Source organism: Oncorhynchus keta, chromosome 18, assembly GCF_023373465.1.
Source record: "Oncorhynchus keta strain PuntledgeMale-10-30-2019 chromosome 18, Oket_V2, whole genome shotgun sequence".
In the NCBI taxonomy this organism is placed as follows: Eukaryota; Metazoa; Chordata; class Actinopteri; order Salmoniformes; family Salmonidae; genus Oncorhynchus; species Oncorhynchus keta.
The window spans coordinates 46363414-46388958 of record NC_068438.1 but is presented as its reverse complement, the minus strand read 5'-3'; the positions used below and the strand labels follow the sequence as shown (position 1 = coordinate 46388958).

Genomic DNA, 25545 nt, shown 5'->3' with positions numbered 1-25545 from the left:
CTGTAAATGATGTCTGATTGTTGGAGTGTGCCTCTGGCTATCTGTAAATGATGTCTGATTGTTGGAGTGTGCCTCTGGCTATAGGTAAATGATGTCTGATTGTTGGAGTGTGCCTCTGGCTATCTGTAAATGATGTCTGATTGTTGGAGTGTGCCTCTGGCTATAGGTAAATGATGTCTGATTGTTGGAGTGTGCCTCTGGCTATAGGTAAATGATGTCTGATTGTTGGAGTGTGCCTCTGGCTATAGGTAAATGATGTCTGATTGTTGGAGTGTGCCTCTGGCTATCTGTAAATGATGTCTGATTGTTGGAGTGTGCCTCTGGCTATAGGTAAATGATGTCTGATTGTTGGAGTGTGCCTCTGGCTATAGGTAAATGATGTCTGATTGTTGGAGTGTGCCTCTGGCTATAGGTAAATGATGTCTGATTGTTGGAGTGTGCCTCTGGCTATAGGTAAATGATGTCTGATTGTTGGAGTGTGCCTCTGGCTATAGGTAAATGATGTCTGATTGTTGGAGTGTGCCTCTGGTTATAGGTAAATTATGTCTGATTGTTGGAGTGTGCCTCTGGCTATAGGTAAATGATGTCTGATTGTTGGAGTGTGCCTCTGGTTATAGGTAAATGATGTCTGATTGTTGGAGTGTGCCTCTGGCTATAGGTAAATGATGTCTGATTGTTGGAGTGTGCCTCTGGCTATAGGTAAATGATGTCTGATTGTTGGAGTGTGCCTCTGGCTATAGGTAAATGATGTCTGATTGTTGGAGTGTGCCTCTGGCTATAGGTAAATGATGTCTGATTGTTGGAGTGTGCCTCTGGCTATAGGTAAATGATGTCTGATTGTTGGAGTGTGCCTCTGGCTATAGGTAAATGATGTCTGATTGTTGGAGTGTGCCTCTGGTTATAGGTAAATGATGTCTGATTGTTGGAGTGTGCCTCTGGCTATAGGTAAATGATGTCTGATTGTTGGAGTGTGCCTCTGGCTATAGGTAAATGATGTCTGATTGTTGGAGTGTGCCTCTGGCTATAGGTAAATGATGTCTGATTGTTGGAGTGTGCCTCTGGCTATCTGTAAATGATGTCTGATTGTTGGAGTGTGCCTCTGGCTATAGGTAAATGATGTCTGATTGTTGGAGTGTGCCTCTGGCTATCTGTAAATGATGTCTGATTGTTGGAGTGTGCCTCTGGCTATAGGTAAATGATGTCTGATTGTTGGAGTGTGCCTCTGGCTATAGGTAAATGATGTCTGATTGTTGGAGTGTGCCTCTGGCTATAGGTAAATGATGTCTGATTGTTGGAGTGTGCCTCTGGCTATAGGTAAATGATGTCTGATTGTTGGAGTGTGCCTCTGGCTATAGGTAAATGATGTCTGATTGTTGGAGTGTGCCTCTGGCTATCTGTAAATGATGTCTGATTGTTGGAGTGTGCCTCTGGCTATAGGTAAATGATGTCTGATTGTTGGAGTGTGCCTCTGGCTATAGGTAAATGATGTCTGATTGTTGGAGTGTGCCTCTGGCTATAGGTAAATGATGTCTGATTGTTGGAGTGTGCCTCTGGCTATAGGTAAATGATGTCTGATTGTTGGAGTGTGCCTCTGGCTATCTGTAAATGATGTCTGATTGTTGGAGTGTGCCTCTGGCTATAGGTAAATGATGTCTGATTGTTGGAGTGTGCCTCTGGCTATCTGTAAATGATGTCTGATTGTTGGAGTGTGCCTCTGGCTATAGGTAAATGATGTCTGATTGTTGGAGTGTGCCTCTGGCTATAGGTAAATGATGTCTGATTGTTGGAGTGTGCCTCTGGCTATCTGTAAATGATGTCTGATTGTTGGAGTGTGCCTCTGGCTATCTGTAAATGATGTCTGATTGTTGGAGTGTGCCTCTGGCTATCTGTAAATGATGTCTGATTGTTGGAGTGTGCCTCTGGCTATAGGTAAATGATGTCTGATTGTTGGAGTGTGCCTCTGGCTATAGGTAAATGATGTCTGATTGTTGGAGTGTGCCTCTGGCTATCTGTAAATTATGTCTGATTGTTGGAGTGTGCCTCTGGCTATAGGTAAATGATGTCTGATTGTTGGAGTGTGCCTCTGGCTATAGGTAAATGATGTCTGATTGTTGGAATCTGTAAATGATGTCTGATTGTTGGAGTGTGCCTCTGGCTATAGGTAAATGATGTCTGATTGTTGGAGTGTGCCTCTGGCTATCTGTAAATGATGTCTGATTGTTGGAGTGTGCCTCTGGCTATAGGTAAATGATGTCTGATTGTTGGAGTGTGCCTCTGGCTATAGGTAAATGATGTCTGATTGTTGGAGTGTGCCTCTGGCTATCTGTAAATGATGTCTGATTGTTGGAGTGTGCCTCTGGCTATAGGTAAATGATGTCTGATTGTTGGAGTGTGCCTCTGGCTATAGGTAAATGATGTCTGATTGTTGGAGTGTGCCTCTGGCTATCTGTAAATGATGTCTGATTGTTGGAGTGTGCCTCTGGCTATAGGTAAATGATGTCTGATTGTTGGAGTGTGCCTCTGGCTATAGGTAAATGAAATGATGTCTGATTGTTGGAGTGTGCCTCTGGCTATAGGTAAATGATGTCTGATTGTTGGAGTGTGCCTCTGGCTATCTGTAAATGATGTCTGATTGTTGGAGTGTGCCTCTGGCTTTCTGTAAATGATGTCTGATTGTTGGAGTGTGCCTCTGGCTATCTGTAAATGATGTCTGATTGTTGGAGTGTGCCTCTGGCTATAGGTAAATGATGTCTGATTGTTGGAGTGTGCCTCTGGCTATAGGTAAATGATGTCTGATTGTTGGAGTGTGCCTCTGGCTATCTGTAAATGATGTCTGATTGTTGGAGTGTGCCTCTGGCTATAGGTAAATGATGTCTGATTGTTGGAGTGTGCCTCTGGCTATAGGTAAATGATGTCTGATTGTTGGAGTGTAAAATGATGTCTGATTGTTGGAGTGTGCCTCTGGCTATCTGTAAATGATGTCTGATTGTTGGAGTGTGCCTCTGGCTATAGGTAAATGATGTCTGATTGTTGGAGTGTGCCTCTGGCTATCTGTAAATGATGTCTGATTGTTGGAGTGTGCCTCTGGCTATAGGTAAATGATGTCTGATTGTTGGAGTGTGCCTCTGGCTATCTGTAAATGATGTCTGATTGTTGGAGGTCTGGCTAAGGTAAATGATGTCTGATTGTTGGAGTGTGCCTCTGGCTATAGGTAAATGATGTCTGATTGTTGGAGTGTGCCTCTGGCTATCTGTAAATGATGTCTGATTGTTGGAGTGTGCCTCTGGCTATAGGTAAATGATGTCTGATTGTTGGAGTGTGCCTCTGGCTATCTGTAAATGATGTCTGATTGTTGGAGTGTGCCTCTGGCTATAGGTAAATGATGTCTGATTGTTGGTCTGATTGTTGTGTGCCTCTGGCTATAGGTAAATGATGTCTGATTGTTGGAGTGTGCCTCTGGCTATCTGTAAATGATGTCTGATTGTTGGAGTGTGCCTCTGGCTATAGGTAAATGATGTCTGATTGTTGGAGTGTGCCTCTGGCTATCTGTAAATGATGTCTGATTGTTGGAGTGTGCCTCTGGCTATCTGTAAATGATGTCTGATTGTTGGAGTGTGCCTCTGGCTATCTGTAAATGATGTCTGATTGTTGGAGTGTGCCTCTGGCTATCTGTAAATGATGTCTGATTGTTGGAGTGTGCCTCTGGCTATAGGTAAATGATGTCTGATTGTTGGAGTGTGCCTCTGGCTATAGGTAAATGATGTCTGATTGTTGGAGTGTGCCTCTGGCTATAGGTAAATGATGTCTGATTGTTGGAGTGTGCCTCTGGCTATCTGTAAATGATGTCTGATTGTTGGAGTGTGCCTCTGGCTATAGGTAAATGATGTCTGATTGTTGGAGTGTGCCTCTGGCTATAGGTAAATGATGTCTGATTGTTGGAGTGTGCCTCTGGCTATCTGTAAATGATGTCTGATTGTTGGAGTGTGCCTCTGGCTATCTGTAAATGATGTCTGATTGTTGGAGTGTGCCTCTGGCTATCTGTAAATGATGTCTGATTGTTGGAGTGTGCCTCTGGCTATCTGTAAATGATGTCTGATTGTTGGAGTGTGCCTCTGGCTATCTGTAAATGATGTCTGATTGTTGGAGTGTGCCTCTGGCTATAGGTAAATGATGTCTGATTGTTGGAGTGTGCCTCTGGCTATCTGTAAATGATGTCTGATTGTTGGAGTGTGCCTCTGGCTATCTGTAAATGATGTCTGATTGTTGGAGTGTGCCTCTGGCTATCTGTAAATGATGTCTGATTGTTGGAGTGTGCCTCTGGCTATCTGTAAATGATGTCTGATTGTTGGAGTGTGCCTCTGGCTATAGGTAAATGATGTCTGATTGTTGGAGTGTGCCTCTGGCTATAGGTAAATGATGTCTGATTGTTGGAGTGTGCCTCTGGCTATAGGTAAATGATGTCTGATTGTTGGAGTGTGCCTCTGGCTATCTGTAAATGATGTCTGATTGTTGGAGTGTGCCTCTGGCTATAGGTAAATGATGTCTGATTGTTGGAGTGTGCCTCTGGCTATAGGTAAATGATGTCTGATTGTTGGAGTGTGCCTCTGGCTATCTGTAAATGATGTCTGATTGTTGGAGTGTGCCTCTGGCTATCTGTAAATGATGTCTGATTGTTGGAGTGTGCCTCTGGCTATCTGTAAATGATGTCTGATTGTTGGAGTGTGCCTCTGGCTATCTGTAAATGATGTCTGATTGTTGGAGTGTGCCTCTGGCTATAGGTAAATGATGTCTGATTGTTGGAGTGTGCCTCTGGCTATCTGTAAATGATGTCTGATTGTTGGAGTGTGCCTCTGGCTATAGGTAAATGATGTCTGATTGTTGGAGTGTGCCTCTGGCTATAGGTAAATGATGTCTGATTGTTGGAGTGTGCCTCTGGCTATAGGTAAATGATGTCTGATTGTTGGAGTGTGCCTCTGGCTATCTGTAAATGATGTCTGATTGTTGGAGTGTGCCTCTGGCTATAGGTAAATGATGTCTGATTGTTGGAGTGTGCCTCTGGCTATAGGTAAATGATGTCTGATTGTTGGAGTGTGCCTCTGGCTATCTGTAAATGATGTCTGATTGTTGGAGTGTGCCTCTGGCTATAGGTAAATGATGTCTGATTGTTGGAGTGTGCCTCTGGCTATAGGTAAATGATGTCTGATTGTTGGAGTGTGCCTCTGGCTATAGGTAAATGATGTCTGATTGTTGGAGTGTGCCTCTGGCTATAGGTAAATGATGTCTGATTGTTGGAGTGTGCCTCTGGCTATCTGTAAATGATGTCTGATTGTTGGAGTGTGCCTCTGGCTATAGGTAAATGATGTCTGATTGTTGGAGTGTGCCTCTGGCTATAGGTAAATGATGTCTGATTGTTGGAGTGTGCCTCTGGCTATAGGTAAATGATGTCTGATTGTTGGAGTGTGCCTCTGGCTATAGGTAAATGATGTCTGATTGTTGGAGTGTGCCTCTGGCTATAGGTAAATGATGTCTGATTGTTGGAGTGTGCCTCTGGCTATCTGTAAATGATGTCTGATTGTTGGAGTGTGCCTCTGGCTATCTGTAAATGATGTCTGATTGTTGGAGTGTGCCTCTGGCTATCTGTAAATGATGTCTGATTGTTGGAGTGTGCCCCTGGCTATAGGTAAATGATGTCTGATTGTTGGAGTGTGCCCCTGGCTATAGGTAAATGATGTCTGATTGTTGGAGTGTGCCTCTGGCTATCTGTAAATGATGTCTGATTGTTGGAGTGTGCCTCTGGCTATAGGTAAATGATGTCTGATTGTTGGAGTGTGCCTCTGGCTATCTGTAAATGATGTCTGATTGTTGGAGTGTGCCTCTGGCTATAGGTAAATGATGTCTGATTGTTGGAAAGGTAAATGATGTCTGATTGTTGGAGTGTGCCTCTGGCTATCTGTAAATGATGTCTGATTGTTGGAGTGTGCCTCTGGCTATCTGTAAATGATGTCTGATTGTTGGAGTGTGCCTCTGGCTATAGGTAAATGATGTCTGATTGTTGGAGTGTGCCTCTGGCTATAGGTAAATGATGTCTGATTGTTGGAGTGTGCCTCTGGCTATCTGTAAATGATGTCTGATTGTTGGAGTGTGCCTCTGGCTATAGGTAAATGATGTCTGATTGTTGGAGTGTGCCTCTGGCTATAGGTAAATGATGTCTGATTGTTGGAGTGTGCCTCTGGCTATCTGTAAATGATGTCTGATTGTTGGAGTGTGCCTCTGGCTATAGGTAAATGATGTCTGATTGTTGGAGTGTGCCTCTGGCTATCTGTAAATGATGTCTGATTGTTGGAGTGTGCCTCTGGCTATAGGTAAATGATGTCTGATTGTTGGAGTGTGCCTCTGGCTATAGGTAAATGATGTCTGATTGTTGGAGTGTGCCTCTGGCTATCTGTAAATGATGTCTGATTGTTGGAGTGTGCCTCTGGCTATAGGTAAATGATGTCTGATTGTTGGAGTGTGCCTCTGGCTATCTGTAAATGATGTCTGATTGTTGGGTGTGCCTCTGGCTATAGGTAAATGATGTCTGATTGTTGGAGTGTGCCTCTGGCTATCTGTAAATGATGTCTGATTGTTGGAGTGTGCCTCTGGCTATAGGTAAATGATGTCTGATTGTTGGAGTGTGCCTCTGGCTATCTGTAAATGATGTCTGATTGTTGGAGTGTGCCTCTGGCTATCTGTAAATGATGTCTGATTGTTGGAGTGTGCCTCTGGCTATCTGTAAATGATGTCTGATTGTTGGATGTGCCTCTGGCTATCTGTAAATGATGTCTGATTGTTGGAGTGTGCCTCTGGCTATAGGTAAATGATGTCTGATTGTTGGAGTGTGCCTCTGGCTATAGGTAAATGATGTCTGATTGTTGGAGTGTGCCTCTGGCTATAGGTAAATGATGTCTGATTGTTGGAGTGTGCCTCTGGCTATCTGTAAATGATGTCTGATTGTTGGAGTGTGCCTCTGGCTATAGGTAAATGATGTCTGATTGTTGGAGTGTGCCTCTGGCTATAGGTAAATGATGTCTGATTGTTGGAGTGTGCCTCTGGCTATCTGTAAATGATGTCTGATTGTTGGAGTGTGCCTCTGGCTATCTGTAAATGATGTCTGATTGTTGGAGTGTGCCTCTGGCTATCTGTAAATGATGTCTGATTGTTGGAGTGTGCCTCTGGCTATCTGTAAATGATGTCTGATTGTTGGAGTGTGCCTCTGGCTATCTGTAAATGATGTCTGATTGTTGGAGTGTGCCTCTGGCTATCTGTAAATGATGTCTGATTGTTGGAGTGTGCCTCTGGCTATAGGTAAATGATGTCTGATTGTTGGAGTGTGCCTCTGGCTATAGGTAAATGATGTCTGATTGTTGGAGTGTGCCTCTGGCTATAGGTAAATGATGTCTGATTGTTGGAGTGTGCCTCTGGCTATCTGTAAATGATGTCTGATTGTTGGAGTGTGCCTCTGGCTATAGGTAAATGATGTCTGATTGTTGGAGTGTGCCTCTGGCTATAGGTAAATGATGTCTGATTGTTGGAGTGTGCCTCTGGCTATCTGTAAATGATGTCTGATTGTTGGAGTGTGCCTCTGGCTATCTGTAAATGATGTCTGATTGTTGGAGTGTGCCTCTGGCTATAGGTAAATGATGTCTGATTGTTGGAGTGTGCCTCTGGCTATAGGTAAATGATGTCTGATTGTTGGAGTGTGCCTCTGGCTATAGGTAAATGATGTCTGATTGTTGGAGTGTGCCTCTGGCTATAGGTAAATGATGTCTGATTGTTGGAGTATGCCTCTGGCTATAGGTAAATGATGTCTGATTGTTGGAGTGTGCCTCTGGCTATAGGTAAATGATGTCTGATTGTTGGAGTGTGCCTCTGGCTATAGGTAAATGATGTCTGATTGTTGGAGTGTGCCTCTGACTATCTGTAAATGATGTCTGATTGTTGGAGTGTGCCTCTGGCTATCTGTAAATGATGTCTGATTGTTGGAGTGTGCCTCTGGCTATAGGTAAATGATGTCTGATTGTTGGAGTGTGCCTCTGGCTATAGGTAAATGATGTCTGATTGTTGGAGTGTGCCTCTGACTATCTGTAAATGATGTCTGATTGTTGGAGTGTGCCTCTGGCTATAGGTAAATGATGTCTGATTGTTGGAGTGTGCCTCTGGCTATCTGTAAATGATGTCTGATTGTTGGAGTGTGCCTCTGGCTATCTGTAAATGATGTCTGATTGTTGGAGTGTGCCTCTGGCTATAGGTAAATGATGTCTGATTGTTGGAGTGTGCCTCTGGCTATAGGTAAATGATGTCTGATTGTTGGAGTGTGCCTCTGACTATCTGTAAATGATGTCTGATTGTTGGAGTGTGCCTCTGACTATCTGTAAATGATGTCTGATTGTTGGAGTGTGCCTCTGGCTATCTGTAAATGATGTCTGATTGTTGGAGTGTGCCTCTGGCTATCTGTAAATGATGTCTGATTGTTGGAGTGTGCCTCTGGCTATCTGTAAATGATGTCTGATTGTTGGAGTGTGCCTCTGGCTATAGGTAAATGATGTCTGATTGTTGGAGTGTGCCTCTGGCTATAGGTAAATGATGTCTGATTGTTGGAGTGTGCCTCTGGTTATCTGTAAATGATGTCTGATTGTTGGAGTGTGCCTCTGGCTATAGGTAAATGATGTCTGATTGTTGGAGTGTGCCTCTGGCTATAGGTAAATGATGTCTGATTGTTGGAGTGTGCCTCTGACTATCTGTAAATGATGTCTGATTGTTGGAGTGTGCCTCTGGCTATAGGTAAATGATGTCTGATTGTTGGAGTGTGCCTCTGGCTATAGGTAAATGATGTCTGATTGTTGGAGTGTGCCTCTGGCTATAGGTAAATGATGTCTGATTGTTGGAGTGTGCCTCTGACTATCTGTAAATGATGTCTGATTGTTGGAGTGTGCCTCTGGCTATCTGTAAATGATGTCTGATTGTTGGAGTGTGCCTCTGGCTATCTGTAAATGATGTCTGATTGTTGGAGTGTGCCTCTGACTATCTGTAAATGATGTCTGATTGTTGGAGTGTGCCTCTGGCTATCTGTAAATGATGTCTGATTGTTGGAGTGTGCCTCTGGCTATAGGTAAATGATGTCTGATTGTTGGAGTGTGCCTCTGGCTATAGGTAAATGATGTCTGATTGTTGGAGTGTGCCTCTGGCTATCTGTAAATGATGTCTGATTGTTGGAGTGTGCCTCTGGCTATCTGTAAATGATGTCTGATTGTTGGAGTGTGCCTCTGGCTATCTGTAAATGATGTCTGATTGTTGGAGTGTGCCTCTGGCTATCTGTAAATGATGTCTGATTGTTGGAGTGTGCCTCTGGCTATCTGTAAATGATGTCTGATTGTTGGAGTGTGCCTCTGGCTATCTGTAAATGATGTCTGATTGTTGGAGTGTGCCTCTGGCTATAGGTAAATGATGTCTGATTGTTGGAGTGTGCCTCTGGCTATAGGTAAATGATGTCTGATTGTTGGAGTGTGCCTCTGGCTATAGGTAAATGATGTCTGATTGTTGGAGTGTGCCTCTGGCTATCTGTAAATGATGTCTGATTGTTGGAGTGTGCCTCTGGCTATAGGTAAATGATGTCTGATTGTTGGAGTGTGCCTCTGGCTATAGGTAAATGATGTCTGATTGTTGGAGTGTGCCTCTGGCTATCTGTAAATGATGTCTGATTGTTGGAGTGTGCCTCTGGCTATCTGTAAATGATGTCTGATTGTTGGAGTGTGCCTCTGGCTATAGGTAAATGATGTCTGATTGTTGGAGTGTGCCTCTGGCTATAGGTAAATGATGTCTGATTGTTGGAGTGTGCCTCTGGCTATAGGTAAATGATGTCTGATTGTTGGAGTGTGCCTCTGGCTATAGGTAAATGATGTCTGATTGTTGGAGTGTGCCTCTGGCTATAGGTAAATGATGTCTGATTGTTGGAGTGTGCCTCTGGCTATAGGTAAATGATGTCTGATTGTTGGAGTGTGCCTCTGGCTATAGGTAAATGATGTCTGATTGTTGGAGTGTGCCTCTGACTATCTGTAAATGATGTCTGATTGTTGGAGTGTGCCTCTGGCTATAGGTAAATGATGTCTGATTGTTGGAGTGTGCCTCTGGCTATAGGTAAATGATGTCTGATTGTTGGAGTGTGCCTCTGGCTATAGGTAAATGATGTCTGATTGTTGGAGTGTGCCTCTGACTATCTGTAAATGATGTCTGATTGTTGGAGTGTGCCTCTGGCTATAGGTAAATGATGTCTGATTGTTGGAGTGTGCCTCTGGCTATCTGTAAATGATGTCTGATTGTTGGAGTGTGCCTCTGGCTATCTGTAAATGATGTCTGATTGTTGGAGTGTGCCTCTGGCTATAGGTAAATGATGTCTGATTGTTGGAGTGTGCCTCTGGCTATAGGTAAATGATGTCTGATTGTTGGAGTGTGCCTCTGGCTATCTGTAAATGATGTCTGATTGTTGGAGTGTGCCTCTGACTATCTGTAAATGATGTCTGATTGTTGGAGTGTGCCTCTGGCTATCTGTAAATGATGTCTGATTGTTGGAGTGTGCCTCTGGCTATCTGTAAATGATGTCTGATTGTTGGAGTGTGCCTCTGGCTATCTGTAAATGATGTCTGATTGTTGGAGTGTGCCTCTGGCTATAGGTAAATGATGTCTGATTGTTGGAGTGTGCCTCTGGCTATAGGTAAATGATGTCTGATTGTTGGAGTGTGCCTCTGGCTATCTGTAAATGATGTCTGATTGTTGGAGTGTGCCTCTGGCTATAGGTAAATGATGTCTGATTGTTGGAGTGTGCCTCTGGCTATAGGTAAATGATGTCTGATTGTTGGAGTGTGCCTCTGACTATCTGTAAATGATGTCTGATTGTTGGAGTGTGCCTCTGGCTATAGGTAAATGATGTCTGATTGTTGGAGTGTGCCTCTGGCTATAGGTAAATGATGTCTGATTGTTGGAGTGTGCCTCTGGCTATAGGTAAATGATGTCTGATTGTTGGAGTGTGCCTCTGACTATCTGTAAATGATGTCTGATTGTTGGAGTGTGCCTCTGACTATCTGTAAATGATGTCTGATTGTTGGAGTGTGCCTCTGGCTATCTGTAAATGATGTCTGATTGTTGGAGTGTGCCTCTGACTATCTGTAAATGATGTCTGATTGTTGGAGTGTGCCTCTGGCTATCTGTAAATGATGTCTGATTGTTGGAGTGTGCCTCTGGCTATAGGTAAATGATGTCTGATTGTTGGAGTGTGCCTCTGGCTATAGGTAAATGATGTCTGATTGTTGGAGTGTGCCTCTGGTTATCTGTAAATGATGTCTGATTGTTGGAGTGTGCCTCTGGCTATAGGTAAATGATGTCTGATTGTTGGAGTGTGCCTCTGGCTATAGGTAAATGATGTCTGATTGTTGGAGTGTGCCTCTGGCTATCTGTAAATGATGTCTGATTGTTGGAGTGTGCCTCTGGCTATAGGTAAATGATGTCTGATTGTTGGAGTGTGCCTCTGGCTATCTGTAAATGATGTCTGATTGTTGGAGTGTGCCCCTGGCTATAGGTAAATGATGTCTGATTGTTGGAGTGTGCCTCTGGCTATCTGTAAATGATGTCTGATTGTTGGAGTGTGCCTCTGGCTATAGGTAAATGATGTCTGATTGTTGGAGTGTGCCTCTGGCTATAGGTAAATGATGTCTGATTGTTGGAGTGTGCCTCTGGCTATAGGTAAATGATGTCTGATTGTTGGAGTGTGCCTCTGGCTATCTGTAAATGATGTCTGATTGTTGGAGTGTGCCTCTGGCTATAGGTAAATGATGTCTGATTGTTGGAGTGTGCCTCTGGCTATAGGTAAATGATGTCTGATTGTTGGAGTGTGCCTCTGGCTATAGGTAAATGATGTCTGATTGTTGGAGTGTGCCTCTGGCTATAGGTAAATGATGTCTGATTGTTGGAGTGTGCCTCTGGCTATAGGTAAATGATGTCTGATTGTTGGAGTGTGCCTCTGGCTATAGGTAAATGATGTCTGATTGTTGGAGTGTGCCTCTGGCTATAGGTAAATGATGTCTGATTGTTGGAGTGTGCCTCTGGCTATAGGTAAATGATGTCTGATTGTTGGAGTGTGCCTCTGGCTATAGGTAAATGATGTCTGATTGTTGGAGTGTGCCTCTGGCTATCTGTAAATGATGTCTGATTGTTGGAGTGTGCCTCTGGCTATAGGTAAATGATGTCTGATTGTTGGAGTGTGCCCTGGCTATCTGTAAATGATGTCTGATTGTTGGAGTGTGCCTCTGGCTATAGGTAAATGATGTCTGATTGTTGGAGTGTGCCTCTGGCTATAGGTAAATGATGTCTGATTGTTGGAGTGTGCCTCTGGCTATAGGTAAATGATGTCTGATTGTTGGAGTGTGCCTCTGGCTATCTGTAAATGATGTCTGATTGTTGGAGTGTGCCTCTGGCTATCTGTAAATGATGTCTGATTGTTGGAGTGTGCCTCTGGCTATAGGTAAATGATGTCTGATTGTTGGAGTGTGCCTCTGGCTATCTGTAAATGATGTCTGATTGTTGGAGTGTGCCTCTGGCTATCTGTAAATGATGTCTGATTGTTGGAGTGTGCCTCTGGCTATAGGTAAATGATGTCTGATTGTTGGAGTGTGCCTCTGGCTATAGGTAAATGATGTCTGATTGTTGGAGTGTGCCTCTGGCTATAGGTAAATGATGTCTGATTGTTGGAGTGTGCCTCTGGCTATAGGTAAATGATGTCTGATTGTTGGAGTGTGCCTCTGGTTATCTGTAAATGATGTCTGATTGTTGGAGTGTGCCTCTGGTTATCTGTAAATGATGTCTGATTGTTGGAGTGTGCCCCTGGCTATAGGTAAATGATGTCTGATTGTTGGAGTGTGCCTCTGGTTATCTGTAAAGTATGTCTGTTTGTTGGAATAGGTAAATGATGTCTGATTGTTGGAGTGTGCCTCTGGCTATAGGTAAATGATGTCTGATTGTTGGAGTGTGCCTCTGGTTATCTGTAAATGATGTCTGATTGTTGGAGTGTGCCTCTGGCTATCTGTAAATGATGTCTGATTGTTGGAGTGTGCCTCTGGCTATCTGTAAATGATGTCTGATTGTTGGAGTGTGCCTCTGGCTATAGGTAAATGATGTCTGATTGTTGGAGTGTGCCTCTGGCTATAGGTAAATGATGTCTGATTGTTGGAGTGTGCCTCTGGCTATAGGTAAATGATGTCTGATTGTTGGAGTGTGCCTCTGGCTATAGGTAAATGATGTCTGATTGTTGGAGTGTGCCTCTGGCTATAGGTAAATGATGTCTGATTGTTGGAGTGTGCCTCTGGTTATCTGTAAATGATGTCTGATTGTTGGAGTGTGCCTCTGGCTATCTGTAAATGATGTCTGATTGTTGGAGTGTGCCTCTGGTTATCTGTAAATGATGTCTGATTGTTGGAGTGTGCCTCTGGCTATCTGTAAATGATGTCTGATTGTTGGAGTGTGCCTCTGGGTATCTGTAAATGATGTCTGATTGTTGGAGTGTGCCTCTGGCTATAGGTAAATGATGTCTGATTGTTGGAGTGTGCCTCTGGCTATAGGTAAATGATGTCTGATTGTTGGAGTGTGCCCTGGCTATAGGTAAATGATGTCTGATTGTTGGAGTGTGCCTCTGGTTATAGGTAAATGATGTCTGATTGTTGGAGTGTGCCCCTGGCTATCTGTAAATGATGTCTGATTGTTGGAGTGTGCCTCTGGCTATCTGTAAATGATGTCTGATTGTTGGAGTGTGCCTCTGGTTATCTGTAAATGATGTCTGATTGTTGGAGTGTGCCTCTGGTTATAGGTAAATGATGTCTGATTGTTGGAGTGTGCCTCTGGCTATAGGTAAATGATGTCTGATTGTTGGAGTGTGCCTCTGGCTATCTGTAAATGATGTCTGATTGTTGGAGTGTGCCTCTGGCTATAGGTAAATGATGTCTGATTGTTGGAGTGTGCCTCTGGCTATAGGTAAATGATGTCTGATTGTTGGAGTGTGCCTCTGGCTATAGGTAAATGATGTCTGATTGTTGGAGTGTGCCTCTGGCTATAGATAAATGATGTCTGATTGTTGGAGTGTGCCTCTGGCTATAGGTAAATGATGTCTGATTGTTGGAGTGTGCCTCTGGCTATAGGTAAATGATGTCTGATTGTTGGAGTGTGCCTCTGGCTATAGGTAAATGATGTCTGATTGTTGGAGTGTGCCTCTGGTTATCTGTAAATGATGTCTGATTGTTGGAGTGTGCCTCTGGTTATCTGTAAATGATGTCTGATTGTTGGAGTGTGCCTCTGGCTATAGGTAAATGATGTCTGATTGTTGGAGTGTGCCTCTGGCTATAGGTAAATGATGTCTGATTGTTGGAGTGTGCCTCTGGCTATAGGTAAATGATGTCTGATTGTTGGAGTGTGCCTCTGGCTATAGGTAAATGATGTCTGATTGTTGGAGTGTGCCTCTGGCTATCTGTAAATGATGTCTGATTGTTGGAGTGTGCCTCTGGCTATCTGTAAATGATGTCTGATTGTTGGAGTGTGCCTCTGGCTATAGGTAAATGATGTCTGATTGTTGGAGTGTGCCTCTGGCTATAGGTAAATGATGTCTGATTGTTGGAGTGTGCCTCTGACTATCTGTAAATGATGTCTGATTGTTGGAGTGTGCCTCTGACTATCTGTAAATGATGTCTGATTGTTGGAGTGTGCCTCTGGCTATCTGTAAATGATGTCTGATTGTTGGAGTGTGCCTCTGACTATCTGTAAATGATGTCTGATTGTTGGAGTGTGCCTCTGGCTATAGGTAAATGATGTCTGATTGTTGGAGTGTGCCTCTGGCTATAGGTAAATGATGTCTGATTGTTGGAGTGTGCCTCTGGCTATAGGTAAATGATGTCTGGTTGTTGGAGTGTGCCTCTGGTTATCTGTAAATGATGTCTGATTGTTGGAGTGTGCCTCTGGCTATCTGTAAATGATGTCTGATTGTTGGAGTGTGCCTCTGGTTATCTGTAAATGATGTCTGATTGTTGGAGTGTGCCTCTGGCTATCTGTAAATGATGTCTGATTGTTGGAGTGTGCCTCTGGGTATCTGTAAATGATGTCTGATTGTTGGAGTGTGCCTCTGGCTATAGGTAAATGATGTCTGATTGTTGGAGTGTGCCTCTGGCTATAGGTAAATGATGTCTGATTGTTGGAGTGTGCCTCTGGCTATAGGTAAATGATGTCTGATTGTTGGAGTGTGCCTCTGGCTATAGGTAAATGATGTCTGATTGTTGGAGTGTGCCTCTGGCTATCTGTAAATGATGTCTGATTGTTGGAGTGTGCCCCTGGCTATCTGTAAATGATGTCTGATTGTTGGAGTGTGCCTCTGGTTATCTGTAAATGATGTCTGATTGTTGGAGTGTGCCTCTGGCTATAGGTAAATGATGTCTGATTGTTGGAGTGTGCCTCTGGCTATAGGTAAATGATGTCTGATTGTTGGAGTGTGCCTCTGGCTATCTGTAAATGATGTCTGATTGTTGGAGTGTGCCTCTGGCTATAGGTAAATGATGTCTGATTGTTGGAGTGTGCCTCTGGCTATAGGTAAATGATGTCTGATTGTTGGAGTGTGCCTCTGGCTATAGGTAAATGATGTCTGATTGTTGGAGTGTGCCTCTGGCTATAGGTAAATGATGTCTGATTGTTGGAGTGTGCCTCTGGCTATAGGTAAATGATGTCTGATTGTTGGAGTGTGCCTCTGGCTATAGGTAAATGATGTCTGATTGTTGGAGTGTGCCTCTGGCTATAGGTAAATGATGTCTGATTGTTGGAGTGTGCCTCTGGTTATCTGTAAATGATGTCTGATTGTTGGAGTGTGCCTCTGGCTATCTGTAAATGATGTCTGATTGTTGGAGTGTGCCTCTGGCTATAGGTAAATGATGTCTGATTGTTGGAGTGTGCCTCTGGCTATAGGTAAATGATGTCTGATTGTTGGAGTGTGCCTCTGGCTATAGGTAAATGATGTCTGATTGTTGGAGTGTGCCTCTGGCTATAGGTAAATGATGTCTGATTGTTGGAGTGTGCCTCTGGCTATCTGTAAATGATGTCTGATTGTTGGAGTGTGCCTCTGGCTATCTGTAAATGATGTCTGATTGTTGGAGTGTGCCTCTGGCTATAGGTAAATGATGTCTGATTGTTGGAGTGTGCCTCTGGCTATAGGTAAATGATGTCTGATTGTTGGAGTGTGCCTCTGACTATCTGTAAATGATGTCTGATTGTTGGAGTGTGCCTCTGACTATCTGTAAATGATGTCTGATTGTTGGAGTGTGCCTCTGGCTATCTGTAAATGATGTCTGATTGTTGGAGTGTGCCTCTGACTATCTGTAAATGATGTCTGATTGTTGGAGTGTGCCTCTGGCTATCTGTAAATGATGTCTGATTGTTGGAATAGGTAAATGATGTCTGATTGTTGGAGTGTGCCTCTGGCTATAGGTAAATGATGTCTGATTGTTGGAGTGTGCCTCTGGTTATCTGTAAATGATGTCTGATTGTTGGAGTGTGCCTCTGGCTATAGGTAAATGATGTCTGATTGTTGGAGTGTGCCTCTGGCTATAGGTAAATGATGTCTGATTGTTGGAGTGTGCCTCTGGCTATAGGTAAATGATGTCTGATTGTTGGAGTGTGCCTCTGGCTATAGGTAAATGATGTCTGATTGTTGGAGTGTGCCTCTGGCTATCTGTAAATGATGTCTGATTGTTGGAGTGTGCCTCTGGCTATAGGTAAATGATGTCTGATTGTTGGAGTGTGCCTCTGGCTATCTGTAAATGATGTCTGATTGTTGGAGTGTGCCTCTGGCTATAGGTAAATGATGTCTGATTGTTGGAGTGTGCCTCTGGCTATAGGTAAATGATGTCTGATTGTTGGAGTATGCCTCTGGCTATAGGTAAATGATGTCTGATTGTTGGAGTGTGCCTCTGACTATCTGTAAATGATGTCTGATTGTTGGAGTGTGCCTCTGGCTATAGGTAAATGATGTCTGATTGTTGGAGTGTGCCTCTGGCTATAGGTAAATGATGTCTGATTGTTGGAGTATGCCTCTGGCTATAGGTAAATGATGTCTGATTGTTGGAGTGTGCCTCTGGCTATAGGTAAATGATGTCTGATTGTTGGAGTGTGCCTCTGGCTATAGGTAAATGATGTCTGATTGTTGGAGTATGCCTCTGGCTATCTGTAAATGATGTCTGATTGTTGGAGTGTGCCTCTGGCTATAGGTAAATGATGTCTGATTGTTGGAGTGTGCCTCTGGCTATAGGTAAATGATGTCTGATTGTTGGAGTGTGCCCTTGGCTATCTGTAAATGATGTCTGATTGTTGGAGTGTGCCTCTGGTTATCTGTAAATGATGTCTGATTGTTGGAGTGTGCCTCTGGCTATAGGTAAATGATGTCTGATTGTTGGAGTGTGCCCCTGGCTATAGGTAAATGATGTCTGATTGTTGGAGTGTGCCTCTGGCTATAGGTAAATGATGTCTGATTGTTGGAGTGTGCCTCTGGCTATAGGTAAATGATGTCTGATTGTTGGAGTGTGCCTCTGGCTATAGGTAAATGATGTCTGATTGTTGGAGTGTGCCTCTGGCTATAGGTAAATGATGTCTGATTGTTGGAGTGTGCCTCTGGCTATAGGTAAATGATGTCTGATTGTTGGAGTGTGCCCCTGGCTATAGGTAAATTATGTCTGATTGTTGGAGTGTGCCTCTGGCTATAGGTAAATGATGTCTGATTGTTGGAGTGTGCCCTTGGCTATCTGTAAATGATGTCTGATTGTTGGAGTGTGCCTCTGGTTATCTGTAAATGATGTCTGATTGTTGGAGTGTGCCTCTGGCTATAGGTAAATGATGTCTGATTGTTGGAGTGTGCCCCTGGCTATAGGTAAATGATGTCTGATTGTTGGAGTGTGCCTCTGGCTATAGGTAAATGATGTCTGATTGTTGGAGTGTGCCTCTGGCTATAGGTAAATGATGTCTGATTGTTGGAGTGTGCCTCTGGCTATAGGTAAATGATGTCTGATTGTTGGAGTGTGCCTCTGGCTATAGGTAAATGATGTCTGATTGTTGGAGTGTGCCTCTGGCTATAGGTAAATGATGTCTGATTGTTGGAGTGTGCCTCTGGCTATAGGTAAATGATGTCTGATTGTTGGAGTGTGCCTCTGGTTATCTGTAAATGATGTCTGATTTTTGGAGTGTGCCTCTGGTTATCTGTAAATGATGTCTGATTGTTGGAGTGTGCCCCTGGCTATAGGTAAATGATGTCTGATTGTTGGAGTGTGCCTCTGGTTATCTGTAAATGATGTCTGATTGTTGGAGTGTGCCCCTGGCTATAGGTAAATGATGTCTGATTGTTGGAGTGTGCCTCTGGTTATAGGTAAATGATGTCTGGTTGTTGGAGTGTGCCTCTGGTTATCTGTAAATGATGTCTGATTGTTGGAGTGTGCCTCTGGCTATCTGTAAATGATGTCTGATTTTTGGAGTGTGCCTCTGGTTATCTGTAAATGATGTCTGATTGTTGGAGTGTGCCCCTGGCTATAGGTAAATGATGTCTGATTGTTGGAGTGTGCCCCTGGCTATAGGTAAATGATGTCTGATTGTTGGAGTGTGCCTCTGGCTATAGGTAAATGATGTCTGATTGTTGGAGTGTGCCCCTGGCTATAGGTAAATGATGTCTGATTGTTGGAGTGTGCCTCTGGTTATAGGTAAATGATGTCTGGTTGTTGGAGTGTGCCTCTGGTTATCTGTAAATGATGTCTGATTGTTGGAGTGTGCCTCTGGCTATCTGTAAATGATGTCTGATTGTTGGAGTGTGCCTCTGGTTATCTGTAAATGATGTCTGATTGTTGGAGTGTGCCTCTGGCTATCTGTAAATGATGTCTGATTGTTGGAGTGTGCCTCTGGGTATCTGTAAATGATGTCTGATTGTTGGAGTGTGCCCCTGGCTATAGGTAAATGATGTCTGATTGTTGGAGTGTGCCTCTGGCTATAGGTAAATGATGTCTGATTGTTGGAGTGTGGCCCTGGCTATAGGTAAATGATGTCTGATTGTTGGAGTGTGCCTCTGGTTATAGGTAAATGATGTCTGATTGTTGGAGTGTGCCCCTGGCTATCTGTAAATGATGTCTGATTGTTGGAGTGTGCCCCTGGCTATCTGTAAATGATGTCTGATTGTTGGAGTGTGCCTCTGGTTATCTGTAAATGATGTCTGATTGTTGGAGTGTGCCTCTGGTTATAGGTAAATGATGTCTGATTGTTGGAGTGTGCCTCTGGCTATAGGTAAATGATGTCTGATTGTTGGAGTGTGCCTCTGGCTATCTGTAAATGATGTCTGATTGTTGGAGTGTGCCTCTGGCTATAGGTAAATGATGTCTGATTGTTGGAGTGTGCCTCTGGCTATAGGTAAATGATGTCTGATTGTTGGAGTGTGCCTCTGGCTATAGGTAAATGATGTCTGATTGTTGGAGTGTGCCTCTGGCTATAGATAAATTATGTCTGATTGTTGGAGTGTGCCTCTGGCTATAGGTAAATGATGTCTGATTGTTGGAGTGTGCCTCTGGCTATAGGTAAATGATGTCTGATTGTTGGAGTGTGCCTCTGGCTATAGGTAAATGATGTCTAATTGTTGGAGTGTGCCTCTGGCTATAGGTAAATGATGTCTGATTGTTGGAGTGTGCCTCTGGTTATCTGTAAATGATGTCTGATTGTTGGAGTGTGCCTCTGGTTATCTGTAAATGATGTCTGATTGTTGGAGTGTGCCTCTGGCTATAGGTAAATGATGTCTGATTGTTGGAGTGTGCCTCTGGCTATAGGTAAATGATGTCTGAGTGTTGGAGTGTGCCTCTGGCTATAGGTAAATGATGTCTGATTGTTGGAGTGTGCCTCTGGCTATAGGTAAATGATGTCTGATTGTTGGAGTGTGCCTCTGGCTATAGGTAAATGATGTCTGATTGTTGGAGTGTGCCTGATTGTTGGAGTGTGCTGGCTATAGGTAAATGATGTCTGATTGTTGGAGTGTGCCTCTGGCTATAGGTAAATGATGTCTGATTGTTGGAGTGTGCCTCTGGCTATCTGTAAATGATGTCTGATTGTTGGAGTGTGCCTCTGGTTATCTGTAAATGATGTCTGATTGTTGGAGTGTGCCTCTGGCTATAGGTAAATGATGTCTGATTGTTGGAGTGTGCCTCTGGCTATAGGTAAATGATGTCTGATTGTTGGAGTGTGCCTCTGGCTATAGGTAAATGATGTCTGATTGTTGGAGTGTGCTGGCTATTGATGTCTGATTGTTGGAGTGTGCCTCTGGCTATCTGTAAATGATGTCTGATTGTTGGAGTGTGCCTCTGGCTTCTGGCTATCTGTAAATGATGTCTGATTGTTGGAGTGTGCCTCTGGCTATAGGTAAATGATGTCTGATTGTTGGAGTGTGCCTCTGGCTATAGGTAAATGTGTCTGATTGTTGGAGTGTGCCTCTGGCTGTAGGTAAATGATGTCTGATTGTTGGAGTGTGCCTCTGGCTGTAAATGATGTCTGATAAAAATGATGTCTGATTGTTGGAGTGTGCCTCTGGCTATCTGTAAATGATGTCTGATTGTTGGAGTGTGCCTCTGGCTATAGGTAAATGATGTCTGATTGTTGGAGTGTGCCTCTGGCTATAGGTAAATGATGTCTGATTGTTGGAGTGTGCCTCTGGTTATCTGTAAATGATGTCTTATTGTTGGAGTGTGCCTCTGGTTATCTGTAAATGATGTCTGATTGTTGGAGTGTGCCTCTGGCTATCTGTAAATGATGTCTGATTGTTGGAGTGTGCCTCTGGCTATAGGTAAATGATGTCTGATTGTTGGAGTGTGCCTCTGGCTATCTGTAAATATTATTTAAAAACAGATTGGGGTTGACAGGTGGTTCAGGCCTCAATATAACTCACTGCGGACCTGGACATGACCCCTGGACATGACCCCTGGACATGACCCACTGCTTGGTTTGGATTATGGGACTTGGAACTCTGGCTGTCATTGAACTTAATTTAACTGGACGCCCTTTAGAACCATGTTGTAAACTTGTGAATGTGGAATATGTCGTGTTGTGCACAGAAACAACATGTTTTACATTGTCAATGTCCACAGCTCTGTTGATTATTTACTTTCAAATAAACTTCCGAATGGATCAACATTTTCTCTGTCATCTCAATGTCCGCAATTCAGTGTATTCCTCTTATGAGTTTCTGTCCCACGGCACAGATGTAGACTCTTAATTGGATCACTCTGATGTCACAGAGAATTGTAGTGTGTCCAAGGTTTAAAAATGAAAGCATCTGGTATTACCTGTGATTCTTGGAGTGGGGTGAATTTTTGTGTTTACAAGCTGCATGGGAGACTAGTCACAACACTTCCACTGAACTGAGTTGATTCCTGTCATAGTGATTTCATAGTAATACCATAGTGATCTCATGGTGATGGCATAGTGATGTCATAGTGATGCCATAGTGATCTCATAGTGATGGCATAGTGATGCCATAGTAATGCCATAGTGATCTCATAGTGATGGCATAGTGATGTCATAGTGATGCCATAGTGATCTCATAGTGATGGCATAGTGATGCCATAGTAATGCCATAGTGATCTCATAGTGATGTCATAGTAATGCCATAGTGATCTCATAGTGATGGCATAGTGATGTCACAGTGATGCCATAGTGATGGCATAGTGATGTCATAGTAATGCCCTAGTGATCTCATAGTTATGGCATAGTGATGTCATAGTAATGCCATAGTGATCTCATAGTGATGGCATAGTGATGTCACAGTGATGCCATAGTGATGGCATAGTGATGTCATAGTAATGCCCTAGTGATCTCATAGTTATGGCATAGTGATGTCATAGTAATGCCATAGTGATCTCATAGTGATCTCATAGTGATGACATAGTGATGTCATAGTGATGCCATAGTGATCTCATAGTGATGGCATAGTGATGCCATAGTAATGCCATAGTGATCTCATAGTGATCTCATAGTGATGGCATAGTGATGTCATAGTGATGCCATAGTGATCTCATAGTGATGGCATAGTGATGCCATAGTAATGCCATAGTGATCTCATAGTGATGTCATAGTAATGCCATAGTGATCTCATAGTGATGGCATAGTGATGTCACAGTGATGCCATAGTGATGGCATAGTGATGTCATAGTAATGCCCTAGTGATCTCATAGTTATGGCATAGTGATGTCATAGTAATGCCATAGTGATCTCATTGTGATGGCATAGTGATGCCATAGTAATAACATAGTGATCTCATAGTGATGTCATAGTGATGCCATAGTGATCTCATAGTGATGGCATAGTGATGTCATAGTAACGCCCTAGTGATCTCATAGTGATGGCATAGTGATGTCATAGTAATGCCATAGTGATCTCATAGTGATGGCATAGTGATGCCATAGTAATGCCATAGTGATCTCATAGTGATGTCATAGTAATGCCATAGTGATCTCATAGTGATGGCATAGTGATGTCATAGTAATGCCCTATTGATCTCATAGTGATGGCATAGTGATGTCATAGTGATGCCATAGTGATCTCATAGTGATGGCATAGTGATGTCATTGTGATCTCATAGTGATGTCATAGTGATGTCATAGTAATGCCCTAGTGATCTCATAGTGATGGCATAGTGATGTCATAGTGATGGCATAGTGATGTCATAGTGATCTCATAGTGATGTCATAGTGATGTCATAGTAATGCCATAGTGATCTCATAGTGATGGCATAGTGATGTCATAGTAATGCCATAGTGATCTCATAGTGATGTCATAGGGGTGTCATAGTGGTGATGTGCTATGAAATGCTCAGTAGTGCAGCCTGCAGCCACGGGCAGGTTTATGTAACAGTGATAGACATGGGTCTGATTTAGTCAAACTAATCAAAGATGGGAAACTGTGATAAGAGGAAAGAGCTGAAGGTGTCCAAATACACAAACCTGTGTTCACACACACACACACACACACACACACACACACACACACACACACACACACACCACACCACATGGATTAGCTTTGGACTTTGACTTTTCCTTCATGTGAAGGTCAGTGACGTCAGTCTCTGAACAATACACAACCACACATGTACAGTTACACAATTGTGTACACACACACACACACACACACAAAATTACACATACACACAATTACACACTTACACAGAGACACACACACACTCACACATTGACAGGCCTCTGGGGCATAAAGGTCAGGTGATATGGCATCCATTGCCAAGGACTACAATCACTGGGCTAAACTCCTCACACCAACCTGAACACATCTCTCCTCACTGTCCATTAGGGAGGAACACAATACTATGCTTTATTTTAGTCTGTCACCTGTTCTCTCCCTGCTCTCTCTCTCTCCTCCTTAATCAAAAAAAACATGTACCGGTGTTCTCTGGTCCCCACATGGCAGATCGTGTTCATGCCCCTGAATGTCACTAAGGCTAGTTTCTACAGGAGAGTAAATAAATATGACTGCTCAGCTTAAAGATCACTCCAGTCTTTCTCCTCCACCACAGTTGCAACACTTTTAAAACTGGCCCAAAGAGCAAAGTGGATTTGTAAAGTGCCACTCTTGGATAGAATACAATTGTAAAACAAGCCGGATTTTAACACTTGTAGACTAGAGAGAGAGAGAGAGAGAGAGAGACTCAGTGAGCATAGCCTTGCTATTGAGAAAGGCCACCGTAGGCAGATATGGCTCTCTATAGAGAAGACAGGCTATGTGCAGACTGCCCACAAAATGAGGTGGAAACTGAGCTGCACTTCCTAACCTCCTGCCCGATGTATGACCATATTAGAGACACATATTTCCCTCAGATTACACAGATCCACAAAGAACTCGAAAACAAACCCAATTTTGATAAACTCTCATATCTACTGGGTGAAATACCACAGTGTGCCATTACAGCACAAGAAAAGGGCAACGTGAAGTTGTTAACACTTGGCAATGTTAACACGTTTCCCATGCCAATAAAGCCCTTGAATTAAGAGAGAGAGAGAGAGAGAGAGAGAGAGAGAGAGAGAGAGGGAGAGGGAGAGACAGAGAGAGAGGGAGAGCGACAGAGAGAAAGAGACAGAGGGAGAGAGAGAGAGAGAGAGAGACAGAGAGAGAGAGAGAGCAGAGATTGTATATATATATATATATAATATGACATTTCTAATGTCTTTACTGTTTTGAAACTTCTGTATGTGTAATGTTTATTGTTCATTTTTGTTGTTTTTCACTTTATATATTCACTTTGTATGTTGTCTTCCTCACTTGCTTTGGCAATGTTAACACATGTTTCCCATGCCAATAAAGCCCTTGAATTGAATTGAATTGAATTGAGAGAGAGAGAGACAAGAGAGCAGAGAGAGAGAGAGAGCAGAGAGAGAGCAGAGAGAGAGAGAGAGAGCAGAGAGAGAGAGAGAGAACGAGAGAGAGAGAGCAGAGAGAGACAGAGAGAGAGAGAGACAGAGAGAGAGAGCAGAGAGAGAGAGAGAGAGAGAGAGAGAGAGAGAGAGAGAGCAGAGAGAGAGAGAGAGAGAGAGAGAGAGAGAGAGAGAGAGAGAGAGAGAGAGAGAGAGAGAGAGAGAGAGAGAGAGAGAGAGAGAGAGAGAGAGAGAGAGCAGAGAGAGAGAGAGAGCAGAGAGAGAGAGAGAGAGAATGAGAGAGAGAGAGCAGAGAGAGACAGAGAGAGAGAGAGATAGAGACAGAGAGAGAGAGAGAGCAGAGAGAGAGAGAGAGAGAGAGAGCAGAGAGAGAGAGAGAGAACGAGAGAGATCAGAGAGAGAGAGAGAGAGCAGAGAGAGACAGAGGGAGAGAGAGAGAGAGACAGATAGATGTCCTTTCTATTGTGATTAGATAAAGACAATGATTACAGCAACACTGACATCGTGGAAAAGGCATGTAAACAGTCGACAGAGATGGTGCAATGGTTCTCCCACCACAAATGAGCTGTACAGATGATCAATCACAACTTGTAACGACACAAACCGAGACCATCAAAACAACACAATGCACACTTCTGGGGAGGATGAAATCATCAGGCCCTGCTTAGTTGAACCAGCCTGGATGGAAGTATCCTGTGTGGGGTTAGGGGAAATCATATGGCTTTACAGAAGACAAGCAGAGGCCTATGTACTGAATACTTCATATTGTCATAGTTTCATCCTGTTTCTGTAGCCGGCCTACACAACACAATGCTGGTCTGTGTTTTACTTTGTCTCAAACCGTCAGTGGGACTCTATCCCATCATGCATCACAGAGACCGATCCTTTCTGCTCAAAGGATTTGTGTATTTCAGTTTGGTTCTCTTGTATGTGTTCCTCTCCCTCCTTTTCTCCTCTCCCTCTCTTCCTCCTCTCCCTCCTTTTCACCTCTCCCTCCTTTCCTCCTCTCCCTCCTTTTCTCCTCTCCCTCTCTTCCTCC

At 43.4% G+C, this 25545-nt stretch overlaps 1 long non-coding RNA gene across 36 annotated transcripts in view; it reads left to right on the top strand.

Moving 5' to 3' along the window:
- Positions 1–21700, top strand: part of LOC127908848 (uncharacterized) — a 30750-nt gene extending 9050 nt beyond the window's left edge. For 5 of the 36 annotated variants that reach the window (XR_008068704.1, XR_008068709.1, XR_008068693.1 and 2 more), the window contains 3 exons: positions 16950–17810; positions 18426–19860; positions 20909–21700. This is a non-coding gene — a long non-coding RNA (uncharacterized LOC127908848). Of the gene's footprint in view, positions 1–5680; positions 5722–8410; positions 8739–10958; positions 11445–12298; positions 12838–13028; positions 13480–13806; positions 13848–14144; positions 14340–15036; positions 15078–15405; positions 15447–15493; positions 15898–16539; positions 16663–16949; positions 17811–18425; positions 19861–20908 lie in introns of those variants that run through there. The other 31 variants (XR_008068681.1, XR_008068708.1, XR_008068699.1 and 28 more) reach the window with 31 other exon arrangements.
- The last annotated feature ends 3845 nt before the right edge of the window (positions 21701–25545 follow it).